The following is a 13746-nucleotide window of genomic DNA, read 5'->3' as shown; positions in this document are numbered from 1 at the left end:
GCAACCTTAATTTCATAACGTGCTCACACAGGCATTTGAGGTGTGAATTCAGGAGCCGAAGCAGATGTTATACTAAATGATTAAAGGCATGTACAGAATTACAAAGAAGGTAAATGGTATATGGTTTCAATGTTGCTTTGATTGACTCATTTAACCAAACCCTGAGGAATTACAGTTCAAAGTCAATACATGGTGTATAAGAAAGCTTAAATATTTTAAAGCTTTTCCTGTCAACATACAGTAAGGAAACATGTGTAGCGTAGATAAATATATGTATTCATTATAAAAATTGAATTATTATAGCAGATTTTCGATAAAGAGACAAGGAAAGATTATAGACCCCTGTCTGCATCAATGGTGCCGATGTGGAGATGGTTGGCAGCTTCAAATTCTTAGTTATAAACATCACCAACAATCTATACTGGTCCACCCTCATCGACGCTACGACCAAGAAAGCACCACAGCGCCCATACTTTCTCAGGAAACTAAGGAAATTTGGCATGCCCACATTGACTCTTACCAATTTCTACAGATGCACCATAGAAAGCATCCTACCTGGCTGCATCGCAACTTGGTATGGCAACTGCTCAGCCCAAGAACGTAAGAAACTACAGAGAGTCGTGAACACCACCCAGTCCATCACACGAACCCGCCTTCCATCCATTGACTCTGTTTACACCTCCCACTGCCTTGGGAAAGCGGGCTGCATAATTAAAGATGCCTCCCAACTGGGTTATTCTCTCTTCAAACCTCTTCCATCGGGTAGAAGATACAAAAGTCTAAGAACACACACAAACAGGTTCAAAAACAGCTTCTTCTCCGCTGTTACCAGACTCCTGAATGACCCTCTTATGGATTGAATTGACTTCTCCGTGCATCTCCTCTACTGTGTAGCACTATGCTCTATGTACTTCACCCGATGTCGTGTCTATGTTTTTCATGTATGGAATGATCTGCCTGGACTGTACGCAGACCAATACTTCTCACTGTACCTCAGCACGCGTGACAATAAATCTAAATCTAAATGTAGAGATGTATTTTAATTTATGATAAAGGGGTTTGTAACAGCTTTTTTCAGACCTGTTAACAAATCGATGGGTGAATTTTTGCTACAATTGCTTGCTTCAAAGCAAGGTGCAATTTCTGGGAATGTCAAAAATCAGCGGGCTGGATTCTCCACCGGCGGGATCCTTCGTTTCGGCGGCAGCGCACTCACGCCCGCAGATTTCCCAACGGCGTGAGGGTGCCCACAATGGGAAACCCCATTGGCCGGCTGCCAGGATGAAGCATTCCACTGCAGGCGGGGGCGCGCTGCACCAGAAAACGGGTGCAGTGGGACGGAGAATTCCCCCCCTCCCCCCAGCAAGTTTAGGGTCACCTTAACTATTCCTGTAATAGTTAACAAGCTCCTTGATCAACAAGAAGGACTGACAGGTTGGCAATTCAGCCATGGACTGTGCAAAATTTAGGAGTGATGATAAGCAGGCAGTACTAAAAGCTTGCTTTACAAACAATGCATTTCACAAATGTGTTCATTTTTGGCATTCCGAGCAATATTTCCCTGAATGCATTGCTTAATATTATTCAGTGTAGATATTGTTTAAGTCACGTTGGGAAATAAAACAATAAAACAAAGCAACAATAAAACAATTTGCCAAGATGCATAACTTGATTCATTTTTAGCCTTTACATTTCAGTGTAACTATAGAAATGTTTTACACTAGTTTACTTCAACAAGGCAGCTTATGGGGCATGCTACATTAAAAACAATTGCATGTGGAAATTTGTGTGAAATGTACTTTTTGGATCTAAATATTTCTGTAACTTTCGTGTACTTACACATAAAAGTGAATAGTGCAAATCGTTAATCAGGTCACTGTCTTCAGTCAGCTGATATTTACATCACGAGTGTTACAACCGGTCCCTGGGTGAGGTCCCCCAACTTGCTATGATTCCCGATGCTACCCCCAAATTGTTATGTTCCCGAGTGAGGGCGGATCAACTGGTTCCCCTTCTTTATTCAACCTCCTCAGTTGGTCACAACAAGGCTCAATTAAAAAGGATCTCTTCCCTCATTGATACACTTTCCAAGTCCAAATGCATATTTTAAAACGAGCCAATTTAACCAAGCTTTCTTCAGTTAAAGAGTGAGTTTATTAGTTCCTAAAACGCGAGAAGAAAATAATAAAATGTGTCACACAAATACAGATTAGAAGTGTGTCCTAAAATAAAAGTTAAAAAGATGTACGAATCAGTCTTTTGCTTGACCCTGAGCAGCAGATGGTGAAACGTTACAGCCGTTAAGTTGGATGATTCCAGTAGGCCTGACTTTGACAGTTGAGTCGTTGGTTTGGGGAATCTTGGTTCTGCAGTGTGATGAACGGTTACTGCCTTATCATCATGTAAGGTGATGTCCCCTTTAAGACCAGGCTTGGAACCCTGGGGACTCTGCCTCTGGCTCCGCCCATCTGGGAGCCATACATAAAGGCCTGCCTCATGGTCTGTATAGCAGTCAGCTCTCGTCCAAATCTGTAGCATAGTTATTAGCCTAATAAAGCCTTCTTTACAGTTTAATCTCTAAGCATCATTATTGAGGGTACCTCAATTTATTAGGCTAAACTAGATTCAGGATGGACGCAGGCCTAAAACCAGAGAAGCTCAATCTGGAAGCATGAACGCCGGAGGCAAAGGAAATTTTTAAATACTGGCTGCGGTGCTTCGAGGCCTACCTGGACTCCGCAGAGACTCCCATCCTGGGGCCACGCAAGCTGCGTCTACTCCACGCCCGGGTGAGTCACAGAATCTCCGCCACGCTCGAAAAGGCGACGATTTATGAGGAAGCGATTGAGTTGCTCCGCAAGCGGTTTGTCAAACCCGTCAATGAGGTGCACGCCCGGCATCTGCTCTCTACCTGCCGGCAGCGCTCGGGGGAATCGCTCGATGAGTTTGTTGAGAAACTCACCGCGCTGGCCAGGGACTGTGACCATCAGGATGTGACAGGGGAAGTCCATATGAACATGCACATCAGAGATTCTTTCGTGTCCGGCATCCGCTCGACCTACATCCGGCAGCGACTGCTCGAAAACGGGGCAAAAGACCTCCAGGAGACGCTAACGCTCGCCTCCTCGCTGGAGGTGGCCCGACATAACTTGGGTACGTACCCCGCGGACTCTGCCAGCCCCCCCCGGACTTCCTCAGACTCGCCCATATTACAGGCCTGCGCCACGCGGCGACCGGGTCACCATGGGGGCACACCTTGCTACTTCTGCAGGCAGGGCCAGCACCCACGCCCACGCTGCCCAGCCAGCTCCGCGATCTGCAGCGACTGCGGGAAGAAAGGGCACTTTGCGTGGGTCTCCCTGGCCAGACCCAGGGGCCTGAAAAACAAAGAACAGCCGGCCTGAAAATCAGGCTCTCAGGCCCGCAGGCCTCACAATGCTGCTGCGCACCAACCCGACACGTCCTCTTCTGACGCGTCATCAGCCTCGTGCGAATCATGGGAGCGGCCATCTGGTCGGCGGCCATCTTCTCGACCCGACACGTGCGACCAACGGCAGCGACCATTTTACGACTCCGACTACCCGCGACTGGGTGCGATCACCCTCGATCAAACTCGGCCAAAACACCTGCAGAACTCCATGATGCAGGTCCGGGTCAACGGGCACGACACTGCATGCCTCTTCGACTCCGGGAGCACGGAGAACTTTATCCACCCTGAAACGGTAAGGCGCTGCTCCCTACGCACCCATCCCACATCCCAAACCATAGCCCTCGCATCTGGGTCCCACTCGGTACAACTCACGGGGTACTGTATTGCGGATCTCTCGATCCAGGGTGCCAAATACACCCGTTTCAAATTTTATATCCTCCCTCACCTCTGTGCCCCCCTGCTGCTCGGACTGGATTTCCAGTGCAGCCACCGAAGCCTGACACTGAAGTTCGGCGGACCCTTGCCCCCCCTCACGGTGTGCTGCCTTGCGACATTGAAAGTCGCACCCCCCTCGCTATTCGCTAACCTCACCCCCGACTGTAAGCCCGTCGCCACCAGGAGCCGGCGCTACAGTGCCCAAGATATGGCTTTTATCAAGTCAGAGGTCCAGCGTTTACTGGGAGAGGGGGTCATCGAGGCTAGCAACAGCCCTTGGAGAGCGCAAGTGGTGGTAGTCCGGTCCGGGGAGAAGAAACGGATGGTCGTGGATTATAGCCAGACCATAAACCGATTCATGCAGCTTGATGCGTACCCCTTTCCTCGCATCGCGGAAATGGTAAATCGGATCGCCCAATACCGAGTCTTTTCCACGGTCGACCTTAAGTCTGCCTACCACCAGCTCCCCATCCGACCAAAAGACCGCCCCTATACTGCCTTCGAAGCAGCCGGCCGGCTCTTCCACTTCCTCAGGGTCCCCTTTGGTGTCACAAATGGGGTCTCCGTCTTTCAAAGGGCGATGGACCAAATGGTGGACCAGTACGGTTTGCGGGCTACATACCCGTACTTGGACAATGTCACCATCTGCGGCCATGATCAGCAGGACCATGACGCTAACCTCAAAAAGTTCCTCCAGACCGCCCGAGCCCTTAACCTGACCTATAACGAGGGCAAATGCGTTTTCCACACCACCCGGCTGGCCATCCTCGGCTATGTCGTGGAAGACGGGGTCCTAGGTCCCGACCCCGACCGCATGCGCCCCCTTAAGGAACTCCCTCTCCCCCGCAGCCTCAAGGCCCTTAAACGGTGTTTGGGGCTTTTCTCCTATTACGCCCAGTGGGTCCCCAAGTATGCGGACAAAGCCCGCCCACTCCTAAAGACCACCACTTTCCCCCTCTCGGCTGAGGCTCAATTGGCCTTCAACCGCATCAAGGCCGACATCATCAAGGCCGCCATGCACGCGGTGGACGAAACCATCCCTTTCCAGGTAGAGAGCGATGCATCAGACATCGCCCTGGCTGCTACCCTCAATCAAGGAGGCAGACCAGTAGCGTTCTTCTCCCGAACCCTCACCGCCTCCGAGATTCGACACTCTGCTGTCGAAAAGGAGGCACAAGCCATTGTGGAGGCTGTGCGGCGCTGGAGACACTACCTCGCCGGTAGGAGGTTTACCCTCGTCACCGACCAACGGTCGGTCGCCTATATGTTCGATAACACGCAACGGGGCAAAATAAAAAACGATAAAATTTTGAGGTGGAGGATCGAGCTCTCCACCTACTCGTACGATATCAAGTATCGTCCAGGGGAGCTGAACGAGCCCCCAGGTGCCCTGTCCCGCGGCACATGCGCCAACGCGCAGGAGGACCGCCTGCAAGCCATCCACAATGACCTCTGCCACCCGGGGGTTACCCGGCTCGTCCATTTCATCAAGTCCCGCAACCTACCTTACTCAACCAAGGAGGTCAAGGCCATGGTCAGGGCCTGCCAGGTCTGTGCGGAGTGCAAACCGCACTTCTATCGGCCAGACAAGGTTCGGCTCGTGAAGGCCTCGGGCCCCTTTGAGCGACTGAGCGTGGACTTCAAGGGGCCCCTCCCGTCCACCAACCGTTATGCCTATTTCCTCACCGTGATCGATGAGTTCTCCCGTTTCCCATTCGCCATTCCCTGCACCGACATGACCTCGGCCACGGTGATTAAGGCACTGCACAGCATCTTCACCCTGTTCGGTTTCCCTGCTTATATCCACAGCGACCGGGGTACATCGTTCATGAGCGATGAACTGCGTCAGTATCTGCTCAGCAAAGGCATCGCCTCGAGCAGAACGACCAGCTATAACCCACGGGGCAACGGGCAGGTGGAGAGGGAGAACGCGACCGTGTGGAAGGCTGTCCTTCTGGCCCTGCGGTTGAGAAATCTCCCAACCACCCTCTGGCAGGAGGTCCTACCCGATGCCCTACACTCCATTAGGTCACTCCTCTGCACGGCCACAAATGAGACCCCTCATGAGCGATTGTTTCTCTTCCCCAGGAAGTCTACCTCCGTGGTCTCGCTTCCACCTTGGCTCACGGCTCCGGGACCTGTTCTTCTCCGGAGGCACGCGAGGAGCCATAAAACGGACCCCCTAGTTGAAAAGGTCCGACTGCTCCACGCCAACCCCAGTTACGCCTACGTGGAGTACTCCGACGGCAGGCAAGATACGGTTTCCCCCCGGGATCTGGCGCCCGCTGGATCCTCCACCATAGACGCCCTTCCCGCGCCGCTCCCCTGCAGGACCCGTCGCCCCCTACAACACACCCCCTTCCGGCCCTATCACCCGTTGGTGAGCTCCTACCGTGCGCCCCCCTTGCGCCCCCCCTTTACACACCCCGCCGGCGCCGGCTCCGCTACCCCCGGCCCTGCCTAGTTCCTCTGCCCCGACCCGGACCGAAGCTCCGACCGCTGTGCTCCCGGATGTGCCCTCAACCGGGACGTCCGTGCCCGCCGCACCACCGCCCGAACTGAGGAGATCGAGGAGGACGATCCGGCCGCCGAGACGGATGGACCTATGATGGCACTTCACCCCCGCCGGACTCCTTTTTAAACAGGGGGTGAATGTGATGAACGGTTACTGCCTTATCATCATGTAAGGTGATGTCCCCTTTAAGACCAGGCTTGGAACCCTGGGGACTCTGCCTCTGGCTCCGTCCATCTGGGAGCCATACATAAAGGCCTGCCTCATGGTCTGTATAGCAGTCAGCTCTCGTCCAAATCTGTAGCATAGTTATTAGCCTAATAAAGCCTTCTTTACAGTTTAATCTCTAAGCATCATTATTGAGGGTACCTCATGCAGGTTAGCTGAAAAGTGTTTTCCTGCATCCCTTTCAACTGTGGCTTTGTTGGCTTGCGATTTACTTCCAGCAATCCAAGAGGGTGAGAGACCGTTTTTACCTGCAAGCGTAGGGATGCCTAGTGGATATTCTTTAGCTGTAGCCTTCACAGCACACACCAGCACAGGCGTGCTAGAACACCAGACTGGTACATAGAGACCAGAGTTGCAGTTGGTTTTTAACCCCTTTTTTTCTGTTCCTGGGAGGGGGAAAAGCACAAACATGTCTTTCACGCAAAACAGTTTCCTTTCAGCTCACATGTCCACAGTCTGGGATACAGTTTACAGGAGATGGATTGTGCTGCGATGGTAATAGGCCTCCATTATCTCTACAGGAGATTACAGTTCAGTTTTTGCATTGCATCTCTTCTTTTGAAATGCCTGCGTCTGAAATTCCTTGACACCCTCCAGATGCAACATTCCATGATCTCTCTCAGGACTGAGTATAATCCACACAGGCACTTTCCAGACAGCCAGTGAATTATGTTCTCATAATTTGCATTCTCAGCCACGTTTGACTTGTTTGTCCTTTTTTAAAAACAGATGTCTAACTTAAAAGTCAATGGGCGGGATTCACCATTTCTGAGACTAAGTGTTGACGCCGACGCGGGAGTCGTGGACTTTCACAACAGCAAAACTGGCACCGAAACAAGTGGGCAGCACGGTAGCATAGTGGTTAGCACTCATAGTTGCTTCACAGCTCCAGGGTCTGTGCGGAGTCTGCACATTCTCCCCGTGTCTGCGTGGATTTCCTCCGGGTGCTCCAGTTTCCTCCCACAGTCCAAAGATGTGCAGGTTATGTGGATTGGCTGTGCTAAATTGCCCATAGTGTTCAAAATGGTTAGGTGGGGTTACTGGGTTGTGGGGATGGGGCGGAGGTGTGGGCTTAGGTGAGTTGGTCTTTCTGGTGTGGACTCGATGGACCAAATGGCTTCCTTCTGCATTGTAAATTCTATGTCTATGATTCAGCAACTGTGGAGGGGCTAGAACCGGCGCCACATGGAACACAATCGATCCCAATGAAAAATGGTGGGGTATTCGCCGGGTCCGTGATTGACACTCAGGAGGATGACAAGTTGCAGCATACACATTACACTCCTCACACACACATCCCAGCCAACAAGATGGTACTGGTTGTGCTGGAGCACTCCCATACAGCTTATGGGTCGGCTGGGGCTAGAGGACACCTGGGGGGGGGGGGGGGGGGGGTGCATGGGGGGCACACCTATACGTCCTGTGGCCCTAGATTCACAGCGGGCTGTTCGTGGAGTGTGCAGCTGCCTTGCCGGTTGTGGCAATGGTGTTCCATGCCCGTCCACCCGACCCCACAGCCCACCTCCTAGCCACCCCCCGCTACTCCCCCGGCCCTGGCAGAAGCCCCCTGGCCAGCGGCTCAATTGACAGCAAACTATGGCAATTTTGGACACTTTCTGTACCCCCCTCTCTCTCCCTCAGCAGTCATGACATCGGTTTCACAATTTTTAAAAACACAAGTGAACCGCACCGTCGGGAACTCGGCCCATCATAGACGGAGCATTGGGGAGGCCCCGTAGAATACCGGGACGGGCCCACTAATGATGTGCAAATGCTGCTTACTGTTTGTGCGTTCTGGACCTCGCCGCTGTCGAGGTGAAGGGGAATAACGATTTGGCGTCAAATCGGCGCCCGCTGCGATCTTAGCGTCGGAACCTATTCTCCGCCCAATCGCGTTTTGCGATTTCGACATCAGCCAACGGAGAATCCCGCCCAGTATGTCTGTAAGTAATTCTGGGCTACGATCCGTTGTCATGACACTAGGGAAGAGACAGCACAATTGCAGACACTCTTGAATCAAATATGTGTGGAATATGAATTGTACATTAAAGTCACTCTGCCTTTTTGGTATTGTATGTTATTCTTGCTTTTGCTTCATGAATTTAATATATGGAAATGGCAAAGTTCCAAATTTCTTTGAACTTTAAATGAAGGACGAGAAAGAAGGTAAAAAGGAACAGATTTGCTTCAGGAAAATAAATGAATACAAACAGCCTTCTGATACCAGCAGAGTTGGGGGAGCAACAACTGCTTGAAATAACTCATATGCTGGAGAGGACTCCTGAGGTCTTACCGCTCATTAAATCAGCGTTAGTTGTGCTTGAGCTGTCAATCAAAATGGTCATGTTAAACCTTAATATAACAAAGTAAACTGATGAATGTTCAAAAAAATTGAATTTCATTGGCCTATTAATAAATGTGAGTAATCAAAGGCCCAGATATTCCAGTCTCCGGGAGGCCATTCTCTGGCGGTACCACAGAACATGCGCTGGAAGACTCCTCGGAAATTGCCTGGAAAGTTTCAACATCTGGTGGGAAACTCTCCTGCACCTGGAAACCCAAAGTCTCCAGCTCGGAGTTAGAGCCAGAGGTTTCAGAGGATTCCGACCGATGTACCAGAATATTCCTGGGTAACTATACAACTGAATCCCCTCTAACCTCTGCAACCTCCCTCTTGATTTTCCAATACCACCAACCCTCTGGTTTCCCCCCCACCCCCACAACCTTCTGACAAGCCCCATCTAATCCTCCAACCACCCCCCCGACCGTCCAACACCACTGACCCTATGAACCCCTTGGTCTTCTGACTGGTAAACCACTGTGTTCTGATATTAGAGATTGTACGGTAGAACCTGCACTACAGGTTCACCTGTGGCCCCTGCATGCTAGCTCCGCCCAGGAAGCGGGGTATAAATATGCGTGGCCTCCAGCTCGCAGCCATTTCTGCAGCTGCTGTGGGAGGCCACACAGCTGATACTAATAAAGCCTCAGTTTGGATTCAACTTCGTCTCCAGTCAAATTGATCGTGCCTCAATTTATTAGTATCAAATGGACTTCCGTATTAAACCAGATCGCCTGCAGCTGGATCCACACTCAAGCGACGCCAGAAAGGACTTCCAGCACTGGCTAGCTTGTTTTGCAGCGTATATCAACGCAGCGCTGACCCCTGTTCCAGAGGCTCAGAAGATCCAGATCTTATACTCCAGGCACAGCACCAAAGTCTTCCCGCTGATCCAGGATGCGCCAAACTACGCCAAAGCCATGACTCGACTCAAGGACAATTACGAGCAGAAGACAAACACGCTCTTCGCCAGGCACGCACTCGCAACTCGTGCTCAACTGCCTGGTGAGTCCATCGAAGACTTCTGGAGGGCCCTAATCCCACTAGTTCAGGACTGTGACTGCCAGGACGTTACAGCTAAGGAGCACTCAGATCCCCTTATGCGGGACACTTTTGTGACTGGGATTGGGTGCGATATTATCAGGCAGCGGCTCCTAGAAGGGGCCACGCGCGACCTCGCAGAGACTAAAACACTAGCGCTCTCCATGACGGTCGCCCTGCGCAATGTCCAGTCCTACGCCCCCAACCGCGCAGCCTACTCATCCTCCGCTTCATGGGTCCCACACGCAGCCGCCCCAACGGGGGCGCTACCTACCCAATACGCCTGCGCTACGCGCCAGCCAGCGATCCCCGGGGGGCCCCGATGCTACTTTTGCGGCCAGAAAAAACGCCCCAGACGACGCTGCCCGGCCCGCGTCGTCCTTTGTCAGGCCTGCGGGAAGAAGGGCCACTTCGCTGCGGTGTGCCAGGCCTGCTCAGTGGCCGAGGTCGCCCCCAACCCCCCCGGTCACGGACAATGGGCGCCGCTGACGAATGTGATATAAAATAGTTAGTTAAATATTAGTTACAGTAATGTAGATGTAGGCCAGTTTAATTCTAGTGAGTTCACAAAAGACAAAGGACAAAGGATTTCAGCAAGCATGGCAAGGAAGCGGGGAGGGGTGTCTGGTAGAGGAGGGGAAAAGGATGCAGGGTAACAAGAGGCCCAGTGTTAAGGAATGAGAAGTGAGCCAATTAGGATGTATGGCCAGGTCAGGAGGGGTATAGGATGACCTATGGGAATCTGTATGTGAAACTTGATGCCATTTGAATGTATTTGCAGAGATCCCTTTGTCTCTGACCTCATTCATTTCCAAGGGGTCCAGGAGACTGGTTCTGTGTCCCTGTGAAGTGAGTCAGACTTGCAAGTTGGTTAAAAATAAATAATACTATGCCTACAAATCCATCTCGAGTTTTATTGAGGCCAGACTGACGGGTAAAGAATTCAACATTTGTCATCGCCATCCTCCTCTCGTCCCCAGGCCATGTGCGACCAACATCTTCTCCTCCGCATCTTCTCCTCCGCGCAACACATGTGTTCCATGGGTGCTGCCATTTTGTAACCCCCAGGATCTCCGGGCGCCGCCATCTTTTCCACCCCACAGCACATGGACACCAACGGCATTCCAGGACCTCAACTCAACAGTCGCCTCACTACCTGACGATCAACCACGGCTCGCCTCCATGGCACTCAACCAATCTCGACCACATAACCTGACCAACGCATCCACCAGCGTGAAAGTCAACGGCCATGTGACCTCCTGCCTACTGGACTCCGGGAGCACCGAGAGCTTTGTACACCCAAATACAGGTGTCCCTTAAGGTACACCCTACCAACAAAAAATCTCCCTGGCCTCCGGATCCCATCGCGTAGCGATACGGGGGTACTGCACGGTGACGCTCACGGTCCAAGGCGTAGAGTTCCATGGCTTTCGCCTCTACATCCTCCCTAACCTCTGCACTGCACTTATCCTCGGCCTGGACGTCCAGTGCAACCTCCAGAGCGTGACCCTTAAATTCGGCGGACCCTTATCACCCCTCACTGTGTGCGGCCTCGCGACCCTAAAGGTCGATCCTCTTTGTCAATCTAACTCCAGATTGCAAACCCGTCGCCACTAGGAGCAGATGGTACAGCACCCAGGATAAGGCCTTCATCAGGTCCGAGGTCCAGCGGTTGCTTCGGGAAGGCATCATCGAGGCCAGCAACAGCCCCTGGAGAGCTCAAGTGGTAGTGGTTAAATCTGGGGGGAAAAACCGAATGGTCGTGGACTACAGCCAGATCATCAACAGGTACACGCAGCTCAACGCGTACCCCCTCCCACGCATATCTGACATGGTTAACCAGATTGCACAATACCGGGTCTTCTCAACAGTGGACCTGAATCCGCTTACCACCAGCTCCCCATCCGTAAATCGGACCGTCTATACACCGCCTTTGAGGCAGAAGGCCGGCTATATCACTTCCTTAGGGTCCCCTTCGGCTTCACCAACGGGGTTTCGGTCTTCCAAAGGAAGATGGACCGAATGGTTGACCGGTACGGGTTGTGGGCCACGTTTCCGTACCTAGAGAATGTGACCATCTGCGGCCTTGACCAGCAGGACCACAACGCCAACCTCGCTAAATTTCTCCGCACCGCCACTCTCCTCAACCTCACGTATAACAAGGAGAAGACCATAAGATCATAAGACATAGGAGTGGAAGTAAAGCCATTCGGCCCATCGAGTCCACTCCACCATTCAATCATGGCTGATTTCAACTCCATTTACCCGCTCTCTCTCCATAGCCTTTAATTCCTCGAAAAATCAAGAATTTATCAACTTCTGTCTTAAAGACACTCAACGTCCCGGCCTCACCGCCCTCTGTGGCAATGAATTCCACAGACACACACTCTCTGGCTGAAGAAATTTCTCCTCATCTCTGTTCTAAAGTGACTCCCTTTTATTCTAAGGCTCTGCCCCCGGGTCCTAGTCTCCCCTGCTAATGGAAACAACTTCCCTACGTCCACCCTATCTAAGCCATTCATTATCTTGTAAGTTTCTATTAGATCTCCCTCAACCTCCTAAACTCCAATGAATATAATCCCAGGATCCTCAGACCTTCATCGTATGTTAGGCCTACCATTCCTGGGATCATCCGTGTGAATCTCCGCTGGACCCGCTCCAGTGCCAGCATGTCCTTCCTGAGGTGTGGGGCCCAAAATTGCGCACAGTATTCTAAATGGGGCCTAACTATTGCTTTATAAAGCTTCAGAAGTACATCCCTGCTTTTATATTCCAAGCCTCTTGAGATAAATGACAACATTGCATTTGCTTTCTTAATTACGGACTCAACCTGCAAGTTTACCTTTAGAGAATCCTGGACTAGGACTCCCAAGTCCCTTTGCACTTCAGCATTATGAATTTTGTCACCGTTTAGAAAATAGTCCATGCCTCTATTCTTTTTTCCAAAGTGCAAGACCTCGCACTTGCCCACGTTGAATTTCATCAGCCATTTCTTGGACCACTCTCCTAAACTGTCTAAATCTTTCTGCAGCCTCCCCACCTCCTCCATACTACCTGCCCCTCCACCTATCTTTGTATCATCGGCAAACTTAGTGTGTGCTCCGCACAAACCGCTTAGCCATCCTCGGCTACGTGGTCCAGAACGGAGTTCTGGGGCCCGATCCCAACCGCACGCGCACCCTCATGGAGCTCCTCCTCCCCCACTGCCCCAAGGCCCTCAAACGTTGCCTGGGGTTCTTCTCATATTATGCGCGGTGGGTTCCAAACTATGCGGACAAGGCCCGCCCACTCATACAGTCCACTCACTTCCCCCTGACAGCCGAGGTCCAACAGGCCTTCACCCGGATCAGAGCTGATATTGCCAAAGCTGGAATGTACGCTGTAGACAAAACAATTCCCTTCCAAATAGAAAGCGACACATCGGACGTCGCCCTTGCCGCCACCCTCAAACAGGCAGGCAGGCCCGTGGCATTCTTTTTCCGCACACTTCATGCCTCAGAAATTCGGCACTTGTCCAATGAAAAAGTAGCCCAGGCTATCGTCGAGGCTGTGCGACATTGGAGGCATTAACTGGCCAGCAGGGGATTTACTCTCCTCACTGACCAACGGTCGGTAGCCTTCATGTTCAACAACACACAGCGGGGCAAGATCAAAAATGATAAAATCTTGCGGTGGAGGATCGAGCTCTCCACCTATAATTACGAGATTAAGTATCGCCCTGGCAAACTCAACAAGCCCCCAGACTCCCTATTCCGAGGT

The sequence above is a fragment of the Scyliorhinus torazame genome, chromosome 13, assembly GCF_047496885.1.
Source record: "Scyliorhinus torazame isolate Kashiwa2021f chromosome 13, sScyTor2.1, whole genome shotgun sequence".
Taxonomy (NCBI): domain Eukaryota; kingdom Metazoa; phylum Chordata; class Chondrichthyes; order Carcharhiniformes; family Scyliorhinidae; genus Scyliorhinus; species Scyliorhinus torazame.
This window is presented reverse-complemented; position numbering follows the sequence as displayed.